General features: G+C 38.9%; 1 long non-coding RNA gene across 1 annotated transcript in view; it reads right to left on the bottom strand.

Annotated features, from left to right (window-relative positions):
• Window positions 1-23,290, bottom strand: part of LOC108448355 — a 29,856-nt gene extending 6,566 nt beyond the window's left edge. Inside the window, exons 1-3 of the long non-coding RNA XR_001864247.1 lie at window positions 23,240-23,290; window positions 2,642-2,681; window positions 2,148-2,287 (exon numbers count right to left, since the gene is read on the bottom strand). This is a non-coding gene — a long non-coding RNA (uncharacterized LOC108448355). The remainder of the gene's footprint in view (window positions 1-2,147; window positions 2,288-2,641; window positions 2,682-23,239) is intronic.

Genomic DNA, 23,290 nt, shown 5'->3' with positions numbered 1-23,290 from the left:
CAGTATTTTTGCATTTATTCCACCTGTTATAATTTATTTATGAGTTTAAGATTATTAAAAATTTGAAGCTTCATTACAAACTATCCTGGGGGAATCTCACCTGCCTCATGCTATTACATTATTATTACCAAGTGTCTAATTTATATTTAGTCAAACATCAATTGAACATCAATAAAATAATAATGAATGAATAAGCTATAGCTTCCTAGAAATACTAGTAGCTTAAGTGTGTAAGCAAAGGCAGTTCCCTGTCTGTGGGTCAGCTATCAAATCTCTCTGAGACTATTTGACAGAACCATTTAGTATTTAGAATATGATAATAAGCCATAAAAATAGTTAATTGCTATGGTCTTCAGCTAATTCTTGTGATAACTATGACCCATACCAACCTGTGAACCTGAGCTGAGAAGCAACCCAGAGTTCCATGTAAGACAGTCATTTCCAAACACTGTAAGTGCCTAAGAGACTCCATGTTTCCACAAAATGAAATGACAAAAGAATTTCGGCTTGGGTAAATGCTTAATTTTTCCCTTGAACACGACCTCTTAGACTGAAATTATTTATTTTTCTACCCAGGCAAATCAAAATAAATCTTTTTTTTTTTTTTTTTTAAATTAACTTAAACATCTGCCTATGAACATTGAAATAGCATAGTTCAACATTGCTGGTTGGGTGTTCTGTTTTAACAAAATATCGACCCAAAAAACAGGCTTTGGCAAATACTTCTCTGCAGACAGAAGTGGCATTATTTCAGCCGGGGGATTTTCAGTAAAGACCCTAGTCCTGTTCCACCCTATGGCTCCACAGTGATTGTCATCCCTAATTAGTGATGAAGATCACTAACTGGGGACTACTTCCATGTGCACTTCCTAGGTTTATATGTTTTCCCCTTCCTCTGCTAAGCCTCAAGAGCCAAAGTTTTCATTCTGGATCTTTTGATCTCTTCTTCAATTTCCTACTGTGTACTCTCCTTTATGGTTCAAATTTTATCAGGGATTGAAGAAGCGCCCTAGATGCAAAAGATAACCGTGTTGTCAGTATTCTTCTCTGTCCCAGTCCACTAAGAATCACTTAACCCTGTTCTTCAAAATGATCCCACTGAAGTCAGTGGAACTGTCTCAGCCCCTCACTTCAGCACTATCTACATGAGGGCTCTAAATACCCATCTGTGGAACTGAAGCCAAAAGACAGTATTATCCTTCTATGACAGTCTGATATTTTTTAATATTCACTGACTCTCCTTTCCTTTTCATCCACAACACATTTGTCTTTTTTAACTGCTTGGGTCCACTCTAGCTATCTGTATTATGCAAGCAAAGATTATAAGGCCAAATGTCCTCAGGCATGCAGCATGGGCTCATTCAAAATTACAATCCCATTTGAAACCTCAATGCCACTTGGGATCTTGAGAAGTCCACCAAGAATTGCTGTTCAAGTCTAACATAAAGAGGTTCCAGTTCAACATTTAAAGTTCTATTAAGATCTAAACGGGCCATCAGACATTCTGATCTGATCTCTTATCTGAGATTTTTTTACTCAGTTACTTCTACATCAATCCCCACAACTCCTGTTTGAGTAAAACACATCCTATTGAAATACTTCCAGTGTTAAAAGGAAAATCCATCATCTCGGTGGTTTACACTAGCATTTATTATCCCACCCATTTATTACTACACTTCTTCTCAAATTGAACTTGTCAGGCTGTCACTCCCACTCACTGACTTGTCCTTCCCTCCATGCAAGGCTTTGTCAGCCCATGTTTTGGTCTCAGGGGTGCTGGTACACCACAACCTGAATGAGCTGGACTCAAAGGTATGGGCAGTTCCACCACTCAAAAACGTGCAAGCCATTGCATGCTTATGTTCCATCCTTGGCAAGTCCTTTTATCATGAAGAATTCATCAAAGTTCAGAATCAAGGATATCTTCTCTGTTCTTCCTGGGCAGACCCAAATACACTCCTTTTTGGGTACTCTTATAGGGAGTACTTTTAGAGTACTCTCATAGGGAACTGATGACTAGTGTAACAAAAGAGCACCTTCCCACACCTCTGAGGGATGGTTCTAATTTTTGAGCAACCCACTTACTGGATTTCACATTTTATGCCATGTAACCACAGGCAAATTTTGAAAAAAAAAATGCCACTCACCTCTCTTTTTAAAAATCTTTCACCATGGACTGGTTTCACTGCTCTCATTCAATCAAACCACTCACGGACTTGGACAGATCTTTCTCATGAGTAAGAAAGAATAAAGGTCATCCATTTCTGGATGTGCTTTGCAATGGATCCTGTGAAAATCAAGATAAATAATGTACACTAATTCATCTTTAGTGAGCACAAAAATAGTCCCCCGGAGTGATAGCTATGGGTTTGTCTCCAGTGAGAGATGTATAACCCCTTCTGTAAACACGACAATGAGTAACGATCAGCCTCTTACTCCTTTCTTATTCTCTAGTGTGGCAGACCCTTCATTACAGCTATTACATTAATAATGGCTTCAGAGAAACCTACATGGCTGAAGCTGCATTCTCTTCTGGACATCAACACCAGTATTAAAACCCTGCCTGGGAAAACTCTTCAGAAACCTCTGCTGATGTTCACCCCAACCAAGGAATGCTCTGTTCTAGATGGAAAGCACTTACCTTCAGCTCACTGCCTCCTACCCCTGGATGATCAGGCAGCCTGCAAAAAATGATACACCATTGAAAAGGGAAAGATTTACACCTGAAAATATTGAGAGAAAAGAAAACTCCACCTCTCACATTAAGCTCTGAAAAACTACTAAAGATTTTGGGTATCTTACCCAGACCTCTAGATCCTGCAGGGTTTGCCCATCTTTAATCAGCCCCTGACTGATGGTGCTTGCAACAAAACAATGCAAAGCAATAGCACAAATTATGATAGTGTAACAGAAAATTGAACTAGAAACCCCCACTAAGGCACTGTATCACCAGCATCTATCACTGCACCAGAGCATCAAGATTTTAATTCTGTATGTGTGGCATTTATGGGCACCCTTCAGGTATAAACCTGCTTCTAGAGTCAGCGAGGAAGGAGGTCTACACAAGTCCCCAGTGAGGGGGCAACAGGGCAGAATCAAGATTCAGGTTTGCACTAAACAATAAATAATCATAAACTCTCTACATGTAGGTAACATGTAATTTTTATATAGCAATTACTAGAAAATTAATGTAACTGCCTCTCAAGAGAATTACTAGAAAACACTGTTGTCCTGTGCAGGTATGCACATGCAAGCTAAGTCTATGTAACAGGTGATGACACATCTTATGATAAATTATTTGGTTTAAACTTGTTTTGGAATATGTAGCAACTTATTGATAGACAACATCTTACAACATTGTCTATGTAGAAAGTAATGCCTGGCAAATTATCAATTCTTAATAAAGTTCTGTGCTTCTAGGTATTACTGTTGATGCTGTTCTTGATTTAGATTCAACTAATTTTTGTCTAGACTCAGCACTGTGGCTCATCCATGTTTCTCCATCTCCCTGAGGATTTGGAAATACAAATTCTGACTTGATGAGCCTATTAAAGAATTAAGAAATGCATATGCAGCACTGCCCTTGTCTATCCATGAAACTAACACTGATTCAGGATGCTAGAAAGATACATATGTGTACTAAAAGCCCTGGCTCCAAGATGAACACTGTGTTACCTACAAGCAAGTTATACTGTCCTAAAACAACACTGTCAAGGTGCACTACCACACTTGAGTAAGCCTGGATGTGCCATGAAGGAAAAGAATTTTCAGACAAACCCATCTGTAAAGGTAAGTTTCTTCAGAATTTCACAGCCACATGGTGCAAAAATAATCTGCAAAAATAAGCAGATTTATACAGCTCTCTGCCAAAACTTAAGACTGTTCCATATCTCTATAACAATCACATGTCAATTGTCAAGAGTTGCTGTAAGCAATTATGATCTACAAAGACACAGTTCTCAGTTATAACCTTATCAGTAACATTCCTTTGTGAATGTTTCCCCTTCCAAATATCTTTTAATGAACACCATATCTAGTACTCTGTAAACCATGATCCTCAGATGTGGGAGCTTTGCATTTTCCACTCATTTAGTCAACTCTGGGCATTGCTAAAGATCAGTCTCATGTAATTCTGAGTTCGAAAATATCTTCTGAAAAAGGAAAAACTATTTATGATCCTTTTTGCAGTTTAAATCCTGTATAATATTTTTGATGAAGCTTTTTGACTTCAAAAACCCACAGTTTAAACAAAGGTCTGATAAAACCCCTCTGATTTGCCACAGAAATTGATCTTCTGCTGTCCAATTCCATTCTTAATGAAATAGACAATTCAGAAACCTACAGGAACATGCTTTATTGATTCATTCACAAGTCACTAAAGCCTATGTTCCCTCCAATAAACCTAACCACATAGTGTTTCTCATGCACTGAATTGCAGGGAAGAAAGATGACCCCAGATCTGTTCTGCTGGAAGTCTAGTGAGACTAAACACGCCCAATAAATGTAAACAGGGCACACCACTAAGCTAATGCCACTAAGCTAATGGCAAATGTGTGTGGGAGACAGACACTTATATTTCCTCTTTATTATTACTTCAGCTGAGCCTCTGCTTTCTTGTAATTTATTTACCCAGGGCAGCTGTGCCCAGATGCATACCTGTTTCTTCATGAAGGTCCTTGTTTTTCTCAATTTTGTGGATGGATTAAACAAAGCAGGAGGAGGCCAACCTACATGAGTGAGGTCACCCAGTGACCTGTAATCTGCACTGCAGCAGATGCCCGAATTCTTTCAGGTTCAACACCTAATTTGGCATAAACCTGGAGTGTAGCTGCACTGCACTGGATATTTTATAAATATGTCTTTCAATAATCTCCCTCCCTTCTTATGAAAGCAATAAGAAGCAGTGAGAACAGCAGAGCCTATATTGGATGAGCTTTCCTATTAAACTCCTCTCATGCATCTCAGCTGTGACCCATAGTAATCTGGGTAATCAAATAAGCCTGAATGCCCTGTAAGAACCTATGATGGTTCATTGTCTACCTGCAAGATAGAAGTACAAGAGAGCAGCTAGATACCAGGTATCAGACAGCAGTCAGAACAAGAGTGAACTTAAAAAATAGATGTTAGAAAACACAGGAAAACACATTATCATGAAAATATGCTTTGCACAGTCCTACTGGTACTTTCAAGTACCACCAATTCAACATTCATTTCCAATTCAAAACATTGCATCTACTTGTCCTGCTTAAGGGAATATGCTACACTCAAATTCAGTATCAGGTTTTATGGTAACTACAGTTAATCCAACTATTCCAGTAGGAATACCTTGAAGTATGGCATTTTTTCAGGTTCACCCACGCTTTACCAGAAATCCAAACAGTCTTTTGCCTTCTACCTTATGACACAATAGTTTTAAGGGAGCCCATTTCTCTTATATAATTCTAATATTTTTCTCCCTTTACATATGCTTTTGATAAGTGGGCACAGACCCAGTCAAGAGTAACGCTCTTTACTGCAAAACTTATCTGTCACCTGTATTAGGACTTAGTGGGTTTAGTACAATTCTAAGTGAAGAATAGCTTCAGAAAGCAGCCTCTGCTGTTACTGGGATAAATAAGGTAACAAACAATTTAGTGGTGTATGGGGGAATGAAAATATTTTGCAATGCTCTTTAATATTTCCCCTAATTCTAAAATCAGCCAAAACTCCAGCATAAAAATCACTTTTCCTTTAGAATTGCCTCTCAGCAGGGTAGTAGGCACAAGTTATCGCTTTGTGCCATACTGTATGTTCAAAGCCATCAGCATTCAATGTGCTAAGAAGTGACACTGAATCCCACAATCAGAAATAAAAATGAAAGTTTCAAAAAGATTTCAGAATTTAGAAGAATATAAATAGCTGCTTTGAAGATGGAAAGCATTTTACAGATTTACATTTTGGTCTGTTTTGAACGGATAAACAGACAAAAAAATATGTTTTTAAAAGGAGCACTATGATTTTCAGTTTAACACTTTCCATAATTAGATTGTAAGAAATACTAGGAGCTACAGAAAGAATTATTTATATTCACTGTACAGAAAGCTTATGTTTTACTTCTGCTTATTACTTAAGCTTCTGAAAAGCATCTCATTTTATAACCTTAACAACTATTAATGTAAGCCACAAGGTTTTTGCAAATGTAGATTCCCACTATCACCTTTCCCAACTATAAGGATTCAAAGAAATCAGGGCTCTATCATTGTTTAGTCAAGAGATTCAGAAGTTTTAGCAAAGGTTTTCTTTTCTTTTGAAAGACACAACTAATGTTGCCAAAGAATTCATACTAATTTAGAATTAAAAATGTTACGAAAAGTGCTCTGAAGAGAAAATTAATTGGAAAGATTCATACTCTAACACTGCCTGCTGTCACTTCACTCTTAATGACCCAAGTGTTTTTATAGTTTTCTGTGTTCTCCCTTAGTGCTGTACAATTTGATTTCCAAATCCCCTGAGAGCTCTGTGACAAATCTCCAGGGTGTTTCCAGGATGTAAAGGTCAGAGCTGAGGACAATGGGGATGGAGTGTGCAGAACACAAGTCTCAGAATCTCTTGCTTCAAATCCATCACTGACACAGAAACCAGGGTCAGTGAAGCACAAAGAGAAGCCTCTTAAAGGAAAATCAACCATGGTGGGAACTTCCTGAGGAAAAATCAACTCTGGTGGGAACCTCTTAAAGATGTTAGAGTAACTGCTAGCAGAATTCAAGTGACATTCCTTAAACCAAAGGAAGAAGACAGCTTTCCCAGAGATCTGCTGCATGGAAATCAAACAAGCTTCCAAATTGCTTGAACAAAAATTATATACTGGGAAGCCCAAACCATGACTTGCACACTTGTCTCATGCATAACACTTGGAATGCAGGGAAATTCTCCTGTGCTTTATTCCTGGACTCCTTTCCACCCTATCCTCTGAAGGCTTTCTTCAGCCAGCTCCTTCCCTGCCCTCACACCAGCCTCCAATTTTCTGACGATATTGCTCTTTTGGGCTAGACACCATACGACCTTCCCTGTGCTGGCTGGCTCCACAACTGTTAAATTAGTGCCAGCCAATCTCTATCTTAGGGTTCCCTAACAAACTTATTATATTTTTTATTGTTTAATTATCATAATCACTTCTTAAGAACAACTGTAATACGAGTTAGTGGAACAGGTGCTGTAACTAGTAAAAAGTCTATGAAGAGAAAAATCAATATCCCACCAGATGTATGTAGAGGATATACATTTCAACATCACAAATTCCCTTTTGGGGACCTGAAAGTATTCTCTGCTGCTTCTGCATGATGTGCCTCAGTTTTAATTCACTTGTTATTCTTTGTTTAATCAAGTTAATCTGTAGTATAAATGTGAGCACCATAATGCTAATTTCTGCACTTGACATGCAAATATATAAACATTTGTGTGCCAAATTATTAAGGTTCTGTCCATAATGTTATGCCCCTATTTACTATCTATATTTAATGTCTTATGGATTTCTAAACATTTAAATTTATATCAGTGCTGTCACATATCTGCAAGCAGAGACAGTTTTATGAGCACTAAAAAAGCTGCAACACACAGCCACTAAATACTAATGACATAAATGGTATCCACTAATGGTCTCTATTTTTATTACAATGCAAAACTTCAATACATTGCAATTACCATTGCTCTAAGGCTGAACCATACACACTGTATAACGCCAACTTCCATCTCTATAGCATAAAATGACATTATTTGTTGTTCAGCCCTGTACTGCAGATGTTGACTGAATGCTCAAGTCAGCAGTTGAAGCTAAAATTCACTCTATTTACAGAGTCTTACTGTTAACTAATACCCTAAATTGTCAGATATGCCAATGCCTTAGACATTTTTCAAAGCTTGCTGCGCTAATAGCATGTAAGTGTAGCACATGTCTTGTTGTACCTGTCAACAGCCCAGAAACTTTGCAAAGGTAAAGCATGTCAAAAAAAGGAATTATCTTCTTATGCTTCTGCAGAAAAAAAATCTTTAGTGAGTGATTTTTCTAAAATATTGCAATACAAAAGTGCATTCAGCAGAGCTTACTGTCTTGTAACTGGGTTTCTATTTCACATTTTTAATCTTAAATTTTAAATTCGTCATTCATAATTACAACAGTGTCTCCTTTTACTTCAGCTGCCAAAGAGAGAAAGCTTCCTCTTAGAGCTTTAAGGCAGTGGAAATCTCAATGTTCATAAAACTGGATGAAAACAAGTGTATTTCAAAATATCTCCCACATGAGTTGGGGGTGGAGGGGTTAATTTCATTTCATCAATGCATTTTGCTTGCCAGAAACTTTCACCTAAGTAAAGGAGAGCTAAGTTCGATTCTCAGAATTTCTCAAGCTGGTTCATCTCACATAAAACAAGTGGAATTAGATTCCCTCCCGTTGACTTCAAGAATAACCTCCAGAAAGCTGAAAGTTTTGCTTGAAACAGGAGACATTTTTCCTATTTCCATGCAGCTGGGAAGTCATTTACAAAAGGAAAACACTGGAGACAAAGTAGGTGTCAGACAGGGTAGCATTTTACATGCATTTTCTGGCACAAGGCAGACAACAGAAACGTGCACACAAAATGTTTCCTTTCAAGGGCTGGCTAGTGAGAACAGCAAAAATTGGCTAGTGAGAACAGCAAAAATGAGGAGACATTAGTGTAATTACTGCAGAGTTACCAAATACTGCTTGTCCTTATAAATACAATCTGATCATCACTCATAACTTTTAGGGATGGAAAACCATTCCACCTGAAAGCTGTACTTTTTTTAAATGTTCTCACTCAGCTTGCAAAATCTAAACATACACAACTGACTAGAGAAGAACACATGATGTGAAATACATAGAATAATAATACCTAAACCTTACACATGGGAACACTGACATAGCATTGCTTATTTTTTTCTTCTTCCTTTCTCTGCCAAGATTCTTGAACATGGCAAGCACTCTCCAGTGCAATCTGAACCCACTTCAGTGTCCTAATATTTTGACTAAGTAGGTTTTATAAAGGATCCCAGTTAACTACCTCTGTTGTACCATTGCAACAATAAAATATTCCAATTGAAAATCAAATGGCAGTTTTAATTTCAGAATCCAGGATTTCTCAAAACAAAAAAATTCATTTCTTTAAACAGTTGTAGGAAAACACAGCTTTTCTAAATAAGTAAAATATGCTATGCATTTTCTCAACTAGGATTTACAATAATAATTTTAACATAATAGCTCATTTTTGAAATTCAAAATGTTCAAGGGGGGGAGAGTAATTTTTAATCCTCTCTATACATCTTAAAACTTGAAATAAACTGGACTGACTGAGCTCACTTGCACAAAAATGAAATACTTGAGTACATGAAAAGCATTTTACTTAAATTATTTCCCCCACCTCCCCTTTTTTTTTTTTTTTTGAGGAAACTTTTGGGTAACTGCAACCAGTTTTGAGGACTATTTTGGGCCTTTTGAAATGCCATCTTTGGCAACCTGCATTATTAGCTGTAATTCTTTCTCCTTGCTTAACAATCACATTGTAACAAAGGAAGAAGCGAGCTCTTTGTAATAAGACCTTGGACAAAATCTGAGAGTATCAACTTGAAAGAAAATGTTAAATTTGTTTCAGTTTGTATGTGTAATGTCTCCACTAGAAAAGTAGGAATAGGTCACGGGCTGGCTAATGTTGAACCAATAAGTGCCTAACCCTTTTTTTTTGTGTGTGTGTGGTTTTTGCTTTTTCGTGGGGTTTGTTTGTTTTGACGTAGTTTTCTTTATTTTCCCCCGACTTTGTCTTCACAAGTTTGCCCTTATAACTGTCTATGCAACAAAGCCCAATGTCACTCCCCTAACAGATCACACTTGATGAGGCGCCTAATTAAGAAAGCAGCTGCCCTAAAAACTCCGTAATATCAAGGAGACAGAATGAGACACCTGCAGAGGCCAAGTCAGGTGTCTCTACTTGAAAGCTCCCAAGCTCCTAACGCAGGTGTCTCAGGACAGCAGAGTTACATGGTCTGAAACCAGCCCATGACCCAAATAGGGAGTTCTGTTTCAGCCTAAAAAAGTGTACATTCCGTGAGGGCACTGACGAGAACACAGGTAAGAGCACAGCTGCTGCCCAAAAATCAGAATTACAAAGGTCTCCATGGATATCACAGCCATTCCCAGAGCAGTAGGTTGGGTGGGTTTCCCAACTCGCAGGCTTGGCAGCTGTCTCTGGGCACCTTTCCTATCCTGTTGCTCCAGTCTCTTTTACAGTAAAAAAAGAACATAAGCTCTTGTGGAGCTTATCTCTACCTGGTTACACATAGCAAAAACATTCTCCTTCACTGAAACAACAAGAGGCTTTCCGTCCACTTCAGTGGATGATCAATTGAGCCCTAAACCAAAAGACTCTTGGCCCAGTTCCCTGCTTGGAATATTTGGCTATAATTTTATTTCAAACTGTAAAGACACTATGTGAAAAAGCACTCTAGGAAGCATGGCTGTCTGTATCTGTATTCCTTCCAAAGGGAATGCGGTAGAGTATTTACACCTAAGGCAATGGCTTTTTTAAGGTGTTTCCTCTGATACTAATAATACAATAAAACAGCTATAACATCTGGAAGGTTTAGACTTCTGCCTTGTAACCATGCAGATGAATAGCTTCAACCTTTGCAAGAAATTGCAGTATGAATGTCTGTTTTATTCCACAGTTGTGTCTGAGCAGACTATTAATAGAATACTGATAAATGCTACAATAGCTATTCTTTTTCCTCCCCTTTTGCTTTTATGCTATTGCCAATACCTATCCATCCCCTGGTGCTGTCAGCTGATGCCTGTCTCATAACTCTTGGGGTAACAGCATGAGGCGAAAAAGAAATTAAGTTCAAATAAAACTGCCAGGTAGAATGAACATTATGAGATTATGGACTGAATTGTTTTCTGAAGCAGGCACATATATGCAGTGTTATACCACTAATGACCTACAAAGAACTTACATATTAAAATTTAATTACTATAATATTGTTTAAGAGATGGGAAAAGATACTAAAGGTGAATTTATTTTTCTAGGAGATCTGCAATTTTTAATGGCAAGTAATAACTACATCTCTATACATTTCCTGGGGACTGTGTAAGTAGCACCACACACTGCACCATGTTCACATAAAACCAAAAGGTGTTATGAAGTCTTGGTAAAATGTGCATGTGGCTGGTAGGACATTCACCAAGCCCTTTGTCAGTCTGTGCCATTCTTGGGAACACGGCTGCATTTGTGCACTTCTCTTGTTTGTGTTCACTCTTGTGAAATAAATCTAAAGATAGGGAGCTGCCACTGTTGGTCCTGTGAGTAAAAATAAATCCATGAGATTATGGAGAAGAACACACAATATAAAGACTACACAAGAATTATAAGGAAACCAAAAATCTGGATTTCTTGCTAATACTTGCAAGCCATGCAGCTAAAAATAAATGAGTATTTGATTATGATACCAACATGAAATTATCAGTATAGCATGCAAATAAATGAAGTTGCTTACCATGTAACAGCAGTGTTATCCATGCTACTGTTTGTGTCACATATCCTAGAACCACAGTCAGATTCTTCATCTGGACTGCAGCAACTGCTACTGCTGTCAGAAGCAACCATCTCCTTACATGGGTCTTTCAAGGAAGCCAAATAATGAAGTGCCATGGAGAACAAATATATTTTTTCTCCCTGAAGCAATGTCTTCAGTGAGTTAGAGGAAACAGCTCTGTCCCAGAGAAGCCTCTAAGGCTGATGTTTCATCTGCTTTGAAAATTTGAATTTTCCAGAGTTCTCGGACTATTAAAATTGGAGCAAAAAATAACACATGTAAAAGAAACTAAGATAAATAAAAATCTGCTTTTTCTCATAAATGCCTAAATAAAGTTGGGAAGAATGAGAAACACCTAGATGTTTGTCCAATCTGAACAGAATCCAAGCCTGCCACAAAAGGCTCTAGCACATCCACAGTTTAAAGTAACAGTTTTACTGAGTAGTAAATATTTATCTTTTAAGATCCTTGTAGCAAGTACTGTAGAAACATGCATGCAAACATTTTAGGAATAGCTAACATTTGCTCATGGCTGGAAAGCCATATTGGTGAAGACACATAATCTTATAAAAATGCTTTGATAAAATCCTCAAGGAAACTACAAATGTAGTATGTGTGGAGTGGGATAGTCAAGGAAAATAAACTATGTGGTGTTTTCAGGAAATTGAGTCAGCTGTGGCTCTCACAGTTGGAAACCTGGACAACAACAGATATCAGAGGAAATCCCAAGTGTGTACTCACCAAAAGAAAATTGACTATTGGGAATTTCAGTGCACAAAGGCCTAGACTGGACCCTGTAACTCTGGTAAAACAATGTTATGAGACTGGAAAAAAAATTAACAATGCTAATGGCTGAATTCCAGTGAGTGCAAAAAGTGTAGGAAATTATAAGGATGCCTTAGTCATGGTGAAACAGATATCAAAAGAAGAAAGAAGTTCTAAGTACATCTGGGAAGGCAGGTAAAATAGACAGAGGGTACCTAAAACAGGGGCTGACAGCAAAGAGGAGCTGGCAAGAAGCAGAAGAAACAAAAAGAAATGGAAACCTTTATAAAGAGAAACATATTAGATGACTTGTAAATATATCTTATTGCTTATAAAAGGCAAGGATTTCTCTTCAACTGGGTTTTTTGTGTACTTATCTGTAGGTTTAGTGACTGTCAGTTTTGGAGATTACATCTTATGCATATTAGTCTTCAAACATATTGAAACTTTTTTTGACCTTTCCCAAATAATAAGTGGTATTTTTATGTAAATTAGTCTTCTTCAGTCTTTGTTGTGATATCAAATATCTTAAATATTGGGCATGCTTCCTGAAGCAGAACTATTTCAAAGAATGAACAAACTGAGAGTAAACAAACATGGCTAGTAACTTTAATTATTACCCAAAGGGACACCCAGAAACTGTATTTTAAATGCTTGAAAATTTGTGGTTTTCTCACACAGAAGTCAGAGAGGCAGCACTTTTCACATCCCATGGCCACTCCCGTTGATATCTGTTCCAAGAAAAGTTGAAATGTTCAATTCTGCTATGTCAGGCTGACAGGTTTCACAAGACACAATGGACCAGGGAAACTCTGAACTGAGGGCTCATGGGCTAGGACCTGGTTACTGTTCACACTCAGTCCTCCCAATCTGTTAGTTTATAACTAACAGGAGTTTACCTGCTATAGCAAACCTTCACCTGGCATCTCCTTCACCTCTCCCTTTCGTATTTCCCTTAAACCCCAAATACCTGAGATGTCTAACAATGGGAATGGATCAGAATAGACTTAAAGGTGTCTGCACAACACAGGTTAAGAGCTACAAATCTCTCCACCCAGCTCTGCACTAGGCAGTAAGGAGCTGAATTAAATGTAACAGTAAAGCAGAGCTGAACTTTCAGATGCATCCCCTCCTCTTGCTCTGTCTTTTCTAGTAATAGAGATGCTGCTCAAAAACAATGCCTAACTAGCTGGTATAAACTAACTTTACATAAGCAGTTATGACCTTAACAAAGTTTGAACAGTACATAGCCTCTGGGTACTCTTTTGAGTACATTTTGAGTTTAAATTTAGATTTTTTATTGCCCTTGGAATGCTGAAATAAACTTTCAGTCCCACTGGTGCAACTCCAGGAAGAGACTATATTAAATTTCTCTGTTCATGAAGGTGTGTGCCTTCCTTCTATTCATTACCAGGCATGCAAGTCAATAATAAAGCTGAGCTGGTTTTATTCTCATACAATATGTACCTTACTATGCTTAGCAGAATTCTGCAAGGGCAGCCTATCAGCGAGTGGTATCATGTAAGAGCTGAGCATCCCATCAGGGATCTCTGAAGTTGAATATACAGATCTGACACACCCAGGGCCTTCCAGAGAATGGTCACACATCTTGGTCTTTACTTCTCTAGCCTGGGATAGATACCTTCAGTTTCCCTGTTTCTGCAGAATGACATTTAGAACTAACTCAAATCAAACCACTCAGCTTACTAAGATGGCATTGTGAAAACACACAGCAAAATTAAACTTCTGAGGTTTGAAAAGGCAAACCTAGAATTTACTTATATGATAAGGAAAGAAGTTTTGAATGCCCTAATATTAGTAACATGCACTAGCCTTACACGCCTAACATTCTACCAGCAAAAGGAAAAAGTGGGCCCAAGCAGAAATAACAACTCTGACGTGGGAACAACCTGACACATCAATAAAATTAAGAATCATTGTTTTGTCTGAGATTTTTTCCTCACTTCCTGAATCAAATCTGTCCCAGAGTCGAAACAATTTAGCTAGCTGGGAACAGGGAAACAGCAACATTTCTCTTACAGGTCACAAGGAAAGATTCACCCATTTCCTTGCTGGCTTAGCTGTGTAACTGGAAGAAGCACTCCTTGTTTCCAATGTACCAGTCCATAATGCTGCACAGGCCCAAGGCAGAACATTTAAGGTAACAATTGTAATATGCAGTGAAGCAGAGACTGCTACACACGAGAAGAGAGGCAAATGATCATTTGCCTCAATAAATAAATAAATAAATAAAGTTGCTACTTAAGTTGGAAGTCAGGCAGATTCCAATAACCTGAAAATATTCTTTGAGGCAAAATGGTGATAACCATGCTTATGACAAAGAAACGAAATGTGGTGTGTCTCTTGATGAAACTTATCATTATTTTGTTGATGTTCTGCTATCAAAAGCTCATTCAGTTCTGCTTTTCTTTTAAGCAAAAGTCATAAGTCTTCAAGGCACTGGGACCATGCCACAAGTTGTAGGTCCACAGTGGTGGCAGAAAATATTCCATTTGTGGGAAATTGGACAGAGGTCATACAAATCCTTACCCTGGTAATAGCAGCTGTAGCTGGTATGAAATGCAGTGTTAAATGAGAATAGAGCATGGAACATTTTATAATTATAGTTCTCCATTGAATTGTTTACTTTTCAAAGTGGTATAGAAAGAAGTACTTATGGTTTTAATCATGTTCATAACAGCAGAAGAGGATTTGTGATCAAACCTCCAAAAGTAAGCTTAAAGAAGAATCTGTCATTTTGATGGCTCATTTTTGAGATTTATATTTTGTTGTGGTTTTGTGGTGTTTTGGTTATTTAAAGACAGAGAGGAAGTTTGAGGAGAAAGCTGAGAGATTGTTTGTGTATTTTTAAATGCTGCCTGAGCAATACAATCAAATTGTATTGCCAGTGCTTCTCTGATCCCCTTTACCCAGAGGAAAGTTTGTGGTTATTTCTTCTTTCTGCATAGAACATAAACAAAAATTGCTTAACTTTCTCTTCCTCTTCAGCTCCTAACCTATTCACTTAAACTGGCCTAGAGGGACTTCTCTTGCTGGTTTGGGGGAGCTTCTTCCGTATTTTTGTTTTATTTTAGGCCTTTTCAAAGCTGTTTTTTTCCCAAAATAGCCTGCTATTTGGGGTTCTGGTCCTTCCTCCTCTTCTAAAGTATTTTGAAGTTTAATTTTATATCTTTTACAGGGCTTTTGATTTTTTTTTTTTGGTGACTCTTACTGTTGACTTTTCTTTTTGCTTTTATAGATATTGATAACATTATGAATTATATTATACAGAAATAAAGCTCACTAGAATTGAAACTTGCTGCCATTTTCTTCCAGTTTCTGTGACGGATTGAGACTCCCTATGAATTTATTTTAAAAACTCCTTTAATCCTCCTGCTGGACTGATGTTTCCTTTCAGAGAAGAAGAACACTGTTCCAGCCACAAGAAATGACATACCATGAAGGAAATGAGGAAAAAAAAGTCCTGAGTCATGAAAGCAAAGAATACAAGTGAAACAGACTTGAAAGAGAATTAAAATCCACGGACTGGAAGGGACAGTAAAGTAGGATGGAGCTCTAATAGGAAGGAAATAGAGGACTGATTCTATATAAGAACTAGGCAGATCAAGGAGGGAGAACTTGACCAAGGGAGAGCTGAACTAGAAGACACCTCTCACCTTTTAGCTCCATTCATTATCCTCCCTCTGTCTTCTGTTCCCAGGGAGAGCTGGGAGCCCTCCCAACAAACTTTTCCTGGCCACAGTAGCTGTTCTCAGAGGGTCACACAAGGACTGCCAGGGTGTAGTGATGGATCTGCCCCTCCTTCCAAGGGTGGGATGAATATCTGGGCTCCAAGGAACACAAGTCAGTTCTTGCTCCCACAGCACCAAGAAAAGGAAAGATTTGCATCTTAGGTCTGCAAGTGGATGTATTTTGTAAATAAGTGGTTCCCTTCTCTCCTGCTGCTCTGGACATCTGATTGCTGAGGAGGGTAAGCCCACTGCTAAGAGCTGCACACACGGCAGTGTCTGTCAGCAGTGAGGACACCTAAATCAGCCACCGAAGCCGCGCCACTGCGCAGGAACCCCGATCGCACCCTGCGCCCGGCTGGGTGCAGCTGGGCTGGCTCTCTTTTGGTCCATTACAGGAGCAATCTGGGGTTTCCTCAGTTCCTCAAGCTTCTTTCTACTCCTAAAAACCATTTTGGAAAATCCATGTTTACAGCAACTAAATCACTCTACACAAGGAGAGTTACAGTTAAATCAGAGCCCACAGTTACAGATACACTGCTGAATTTACCATTCTTGACCACTCTGGAGTGTGAAGCACCAGCACTTAAAACAAGAGCCAACTCAAAAAGCCGAAAAGGGCATCCTTTTCTTCAATTATTCCCATGGAATGCACAACTGGATTTTAAAAACCTATGTTCTTTTAACATTCATCCTTCTGAATAGGATGTTAAAAAAGTAAATCCCTCTGAGCGTCACAGCTATACTTTCAAGATGAGTCCAGCCATAAAAAAAGATTTTGTATGGATAACTGATACATTTTATACTAGGTGGAGAGAAAAAAAAAAAAAGAGATACCCCAAGCTATGACAAGTTTGCTGTGTAGGTGATATATGGTAGTAATTGACATCCTAACAATAGGAGACAATAAAGATACCTTGAAATTATTTTCTTCTCTATTTCTTCCCTTTCTGCTTTTCCTCCTCCATTTCTTCAGTAAGGCAGATCTACCAGCAAGACAATTTAATCTTCCAGGGATAAAGAAAGGTTTCCTTGTCTAAGAAAAATAAAAACTTCTACTGGTCAAGGACAGAAAGCCCAAGAGAAGGAATTATCTCCTGGCAGTGAGCTATGTTTTTTTATCTCTAGAAACGGAAGCAGCAGTATTCTGGAAGAAATAACATTGATTTAGCTGGAATGTAAGGAAGATATCCTCTGTTTGATGTATGTAGCCTTCTGGACAGGGGTAGGACAATAGCTTGTACTCCCTGAACAAAATACCTCCTACTGTGTTTTCACTATCATTTAGTGAGTAGAATTTTATTCCCTTGTAACATTTAACTCTGAACCATGAGAAACTTCATGCTCAGTCATGAGCCTGGATGGACACTTACTTAATGAGCTACCAATAGGCTAATTCTCCTGGTCTCCTTTGCCATGCACAACTGAGAGAGGGAAGAGTCATTGTCCCATCCAGTATGGATAATAAAGTAAACCACACCAGGTACAATTTACCTCCTTGGCAAAACAGACACAGAAACCAAACCCCAGCTATTGTATAACTTTGCAATTAGAGCAACTCTTTCCATCATTTTTGCTACTACACTTCACAATGTGGCACTATGTTCAATAATATTTAGAAAAGCAGCTCATTAGTCAAAGAAACAAACTTGCTCACTTGGGCTTATATGTAAACACAGAACAAGCCTCCACATCTGTCTTTTTCATGAACACACTTTTGCCATCCACCTTAAAAGTAGCTGACTGTTGCTTGTGATTCCTTCTAAAGGAATGTTCCACTTCTCAAAAGGCCACTTTTATCTGCTGTCTTAAATATAAAACAACTCCTGTACTTCTATTACCCAGCTGAAGGCATACGGAGCTGGCAAGCTTATGCCTAAGTGATTTAACTTAGAAAACATGAAGCACCTTGCTGGTTTCAACTCCATGGACACACTTTTGACATCAAGCACATTCTTAAGTGTTTTGCAAAATGGTAGGCTTCTCAACAGAGTAACTAGAGATATCAGTATCTATCTCCATCTTTTCCTGAGGAACCAGTCAGAGATGCAGGGAGCCAATACTTCAGCCAGAATTAACGTATTACTGGTTTCCAGCAGAGATCCTAATACTGTATATCAACAGGGTTCTTCTAAACAAGAAAAAAAAAATTAAGTTAGAAAAGGAAAAGCACAGCACGAACAAGCTATAAAGGTAGTAGAGAAAACTGGAAAGGGCTACTAAAGGCAAGAATTATTTTAAGTTAATCTCAGAGATGACGGGAAGTCAATACACAAAGAGGGAGGCACAAACTGAGTTAGCACAGCCAAGAGGCTCTCCTCCTGACTGGCAAGGTTGAAGTATTGGGCCTTTTGAGAAGATTACTAAACCAGTTAAAACTGAAAAGCTGCACAACTCATGGAGGAAACTCAGCAAATGAGCAGCTGCAACAGAAGGAATGTCTCAAGATGTAAAGGACAGTATTTCTACAGCACGACTGATGTAATGGACATAAACTGCTGTGGCAAAGGGTTTAAAAGTCTGCTACACGTGGTCATGTGTGGCCAGGGCTTACCTTGCCTGCCCAGAAGTGCTTGATGCTTCCTACCATTTAACAGTCCCTTTGCTTCAAGCTTGCAAAAACATTTCCTTGCTGTACAGCTGTAGAAAGGAGTGTCTCACAATCCTCCTCTGCCCCTGAGAACAGACTCAGGGTTAGTGCAACCTGGCCACAGTGTAATAGGAGGGAAATTTCCATAAACTGCAGAGGTAAAGGGCTGAGTGAAAAGCATCTGAGTCACACAGGAGCTCACTCAGCTGCACAGTGTACAACAGCCTTTGTGCAGAAGCATTCATTAGATACCAGTGTAGGTACAGTAAGACAGAAACACAGTGTCATGTGATGTGATATGCTGTCACCATTAAGGTAGGATGTGACACATACATTTGGAAAATATAAAATACATTCACACAGCTTCAAATTGAGAGAATACACGGCAAGCCAGCCTGAATGAACAGCCCTGCCTTCTTTGGAACGTGCTGACATTGATAGCACTGATCAGACCAGCTCCTAATTATATCAATTTATAAACAACACCCCAATATTGTATTTGCAACATCTTCAGCTTTGCTCAAAGCACAATACAGTAAGGGAACATTAAAAACATCAAACTAAAATGACCATTCTGCAGTTGATTTCTGATTATACAGGACTCATCTTGCCAGCTGCTGAAGCATAACCAAAGGGATTTGGCTGCATTTCCATGCTCTGAGCAGAGAACGGTCATGACAAACCTGTAGGTACTGACTAGCTGGCCTATAGAACTGCAGCTTCAGTTTGCTTGGGGTCAGGAGCCAACACCACCTTACACTGTGACCATCTCAGCCACAAAGTCTGTCAGAAACAAAAATTTTGTTTGTCCTTGATATTGTGTTCTCCACAGTTTTTGTGAGCACTTCACTCATTTTGTCTTAAAACAACTCCAGAACAGTTCAGCTATTTCCTTTCCCACACAGGCCAAGTATTCAAATCTTCAGTGCCATCTGAAAGACTACTAGTGAACAGAGGAGAGGTGGTTTCTTCCTAAAAACATCTATAGTTTCAAGAGAAAATAGTAACAGATATTATTTAAACAAATACTTAACTTGATGTGTTAAGTTTCAATGCTTTTTAATGGTCGTCTTTTTCCATCTTTAAAATATATAAATATTTTAAATAGGAAAAATTGTTATGGGACTAAAACAGTTTATGCACCTAAAACCCTACACTGATATAAATTTACATGACAATCACCAGATAACTCTGGACAGCTTTGACCCTGTGACATTCCAGTTATTTAAAAAAGAAAAAAAAAAAAAAACAAGAAACAAAAACCAACCTATCCTAGGCATGTTTGGACAACTTTCTTCTTTGGGCAACAGCATGTTTGGACAACATTTTTTTTGGGCAACAGCATCCTTTCACCATGTGTTTACCACTGAAACTATTAAATGTCTCAACAGTTATCCAGAATACTTACATGATCTTGAAAACATGGCCAAAAGAATTCATTTGTGTTGTGTAAGGCTACATGAAAAAATTAATACGAGAAGAAGAACTATAAATGTGTTTCTTCAAAAGTTCTGGTCATCCAAATAATCCTTGTCTTATGCAAGTGTATCTACTGCTTGCAACAATTCTGGAACTGGGACTGGGATGTATTTCTGTAACAGCAGTTTCCTGAATTCTGCCATAATATCCCACGGGCAGAATAAGTTGCAAGAATCTGCACTGCAACACAGCTATGCAAATTTATGTCAGCAGAAAAAACTCATTTAACGACCCACTGGAATTTAAAACCATATCTTCCAAACTGAGCCCTGGTACCTCTACTTTAAAAAAATAAAGGTCCTCCTCTTCCTGCTATAGAAAAAAGCTGATTTTTCTCTTAATGCATTTGTTTCAAAGTCCTTTCTTATCAATAAAGTCTTTCCACTACGTGTATTAGGAAAATAAATATGACTTTCACAGGTCAAAATGCTATGTTAAACCTGTGCTTCAAGACAACGATGTCTTAGTTCCATACAGGAAAAAAAAAAAATTCCAAGTTTGGTCAGAGCTGTGCAATTTTTCTTGTACATGATAGGCTAAATGCAAAGCTGCTGGGTTTGCATATATTGATGGTGGTTGATTCCTAGTAGAGCTCTCAATTATCTTAATCAAGCCACAATAGAGATCTGGGAATATTGCAGGAAACCCAGCAAAGGTCTCTGCTCAATGCAGCACTGTGAGAAGTTGGCCACATGACAAAGTGCACAGCTACAGGAATAAGAATTTCTGTTGTGGATATAATAACTGCTGAGCCTCATCTCACTCTTCTGGATAAAGCTGGTCCTGCTCAAAGGAGGAGTTTCAAAACTAGAGGCTGCAATCCTCTGGGTTGTGTGAACAATTGAGCCTTTGGAAAGGCTCTTTGAAGACTAAAATAGTGAGATTAATCACTCAGAAGACAGCAAAGGAACAATAAAACCAGATAAAAAAGAGATACATCAGAAGCTTCTCTTTTCCCACACCTCAACAGACAGAATTGGAGGGAAATTCAGAATTTTTTTTTTTCATCTAGGAAACACAAAACCAAGTAAATAAATTATAAAAACATACAAAAGGGAATTATGAATCCATGCCAATCAGTAATTTTAAAACATGATTCAATGTATGCTGAAAAATTTGGGGAGAATTAAAATAGGAAGGATAACTGACCCATGAAATTTCAAGTCCTGTGGACCAGATTTTAACAACTATGAAATCAGGAATAGTACCACATGCATGGCAAAGAACAAAATACTTCTCCATTCTTTCAGTGGAAATGGTAGTTATCGAGTCAACATATCGGGCAGTGTGGCCAATATCCTGAAGAGTTATAAAAGAAATTTTGATGGAAAGAACTGTAGGGTGAGCAACATGTCATGTTCAAAACTTTTTTTAAGTCTCAGCATTTTTATTTTGTAAGAAATATTGACCTGCTTTGGTGACAAGACCACCAAAAAACAGCTGTCATGCAATTAGTGGCATGGGGGGTTTATTAACAGAAAAGGCTCAGGACTATGTTAATTTACACTAAAATAGTTACATTTTTAAAAGGGTTGTTACTACTGGAAAAATTGGAAAACACTGTCAGTATAGAAGCAGCTCAAGGAGGGTGGCCCTGACTTGAATGACCCTGAGGCCCAAAACATTGAAGGTGCATTAAAATTTATTAGCATGAAGTCCAACAATGCAGTGAGAATTTCCTCTACAAGCTGGATGACTATTAACTGCAAACAAAGCAGGAGTCCTTCTGTGAACCTTTAGTCCTTGAGCAAGTGTTGTGTAGACAAAAAAAACAAACCCTGGAAATATAACAGCAGTTGAAGCACTAATACTTCTTCGAACATACTGTATGCAACATAAATTACTAATGTGAATGACAATTATTCACATCTTTTGTCTTCATTTTGCTCCAACTCTTCCAACATCTCTTTCCTGGGTCGTCTTTGTTCTGATAGCTTAGCAGAATTTCAGTCAATTAGAAGGTCACCAATACCAAAAATGCTAGGAGCAGCCTGCTGCACAAAGACTCATTACTAAGTCTGAATTCTTCTTTTTAGTGATCTAGGCACAAGAGGCATAAGACCCTTGGGAATATTTTTCAAATCTACATGCTCATGCAATGTTAGACCCATTCTCCACAACTCCCTCCTGAAGAAACATTTCCCAAACAGGGATTTTCAGTATCCCAGATGCGTCCTGAGTTCAGAACAACTGTTTCATTTTAGGAATCCCATACTGTAAGAACCTAAGTGCTGCTGGTGAAATGGGACATGGCTCATAACCACATCTCCCCAGCTGTATAAAGCTGCAGAAAGGCAACGGCCTTATCTTCCTCTCTTGTCCAACAAAAGGCTCAAAGCTGTCACGGGGGAAAGGGGAAACGCACTGCACCCAGATGTGCACAGCTGATTACACTGGGACCAACACTGCTTTTGACTCTGGACCACCAGAGCAGAGGAACCCCACCGCCCTGTCTCCTAGGAACACATCGTAGGAAGGAAGGAGGTACTAGCGGAGGGTGCGGGAAGTGCAGCCAGTGCAGGCGTCACCGCCTCCAGCCCACACTGGGTTTTCAGCGAGTGCCCCAAGAAAAAGCGGCTGATTACTGCCAGCCTTGACCGAGCCCTCTCCTCCCATGCAAGGCACACAGCTTGTTTCACTCTTCAAAAAACCACAAGGCCTCTTTTCTTTTTGGGCAAGCAAAAGAGAGGCCTTTTTGGCAACTCTTAGCTGGCAGAATACACATCACGCTTCACCCACTGACCCTGTCTGAGGGTGAATCAAAAACGGTTCTACAAGCGTGTGTCCCACCCGGGATTTCTGCACTACAGGGGTTCCCTCAGGACCTGAGCCTTCCTGCTCGCCCTCTGCACATCCCACTGCAGATGCCTCCAGCAAAACTCTGATCTCCTCCCTTCTAGACCACTTTTCCTTTTAAGTGGAAAGGACACTCTCAGAGGCCACCGTCAAGAACAGAGAGACCAGATGGAGTACACAAGCTGCTTCCAACTTCCTCACGCCCAGTCCTCACAGTACTCTCACAGTCCCCTCCCTGCCTCTAAAATCTCCCGCTGTGACCAGCCCGCTCCGCTCCCCGTACCTGTTGCAGCCCTTCGCACTGCTCCAGCCGGGGCTCTCCTGAACTCGCCGA

This window comes from Corvus brachyrhynchos, unplaced genomic scaffold (assembly GCF_000691975.1).
Source record: "Corvus brachyrhynchos isolate BGI_N302 unplaced genomic scaffold, ASM69197v1 scaffold26, whole genome shotgun sequence".
NCBI lineage: Eukaryota > Metazoa > Chordata > Aves > Passeriformes > Corvidae > Corvus > Corvus brachyrhynchos.
The sequence above is the reverse complement of the archived record's forward strand: the minus strand, read 5'-3'. Positions and strand labels throughout refer to the sequence as shown.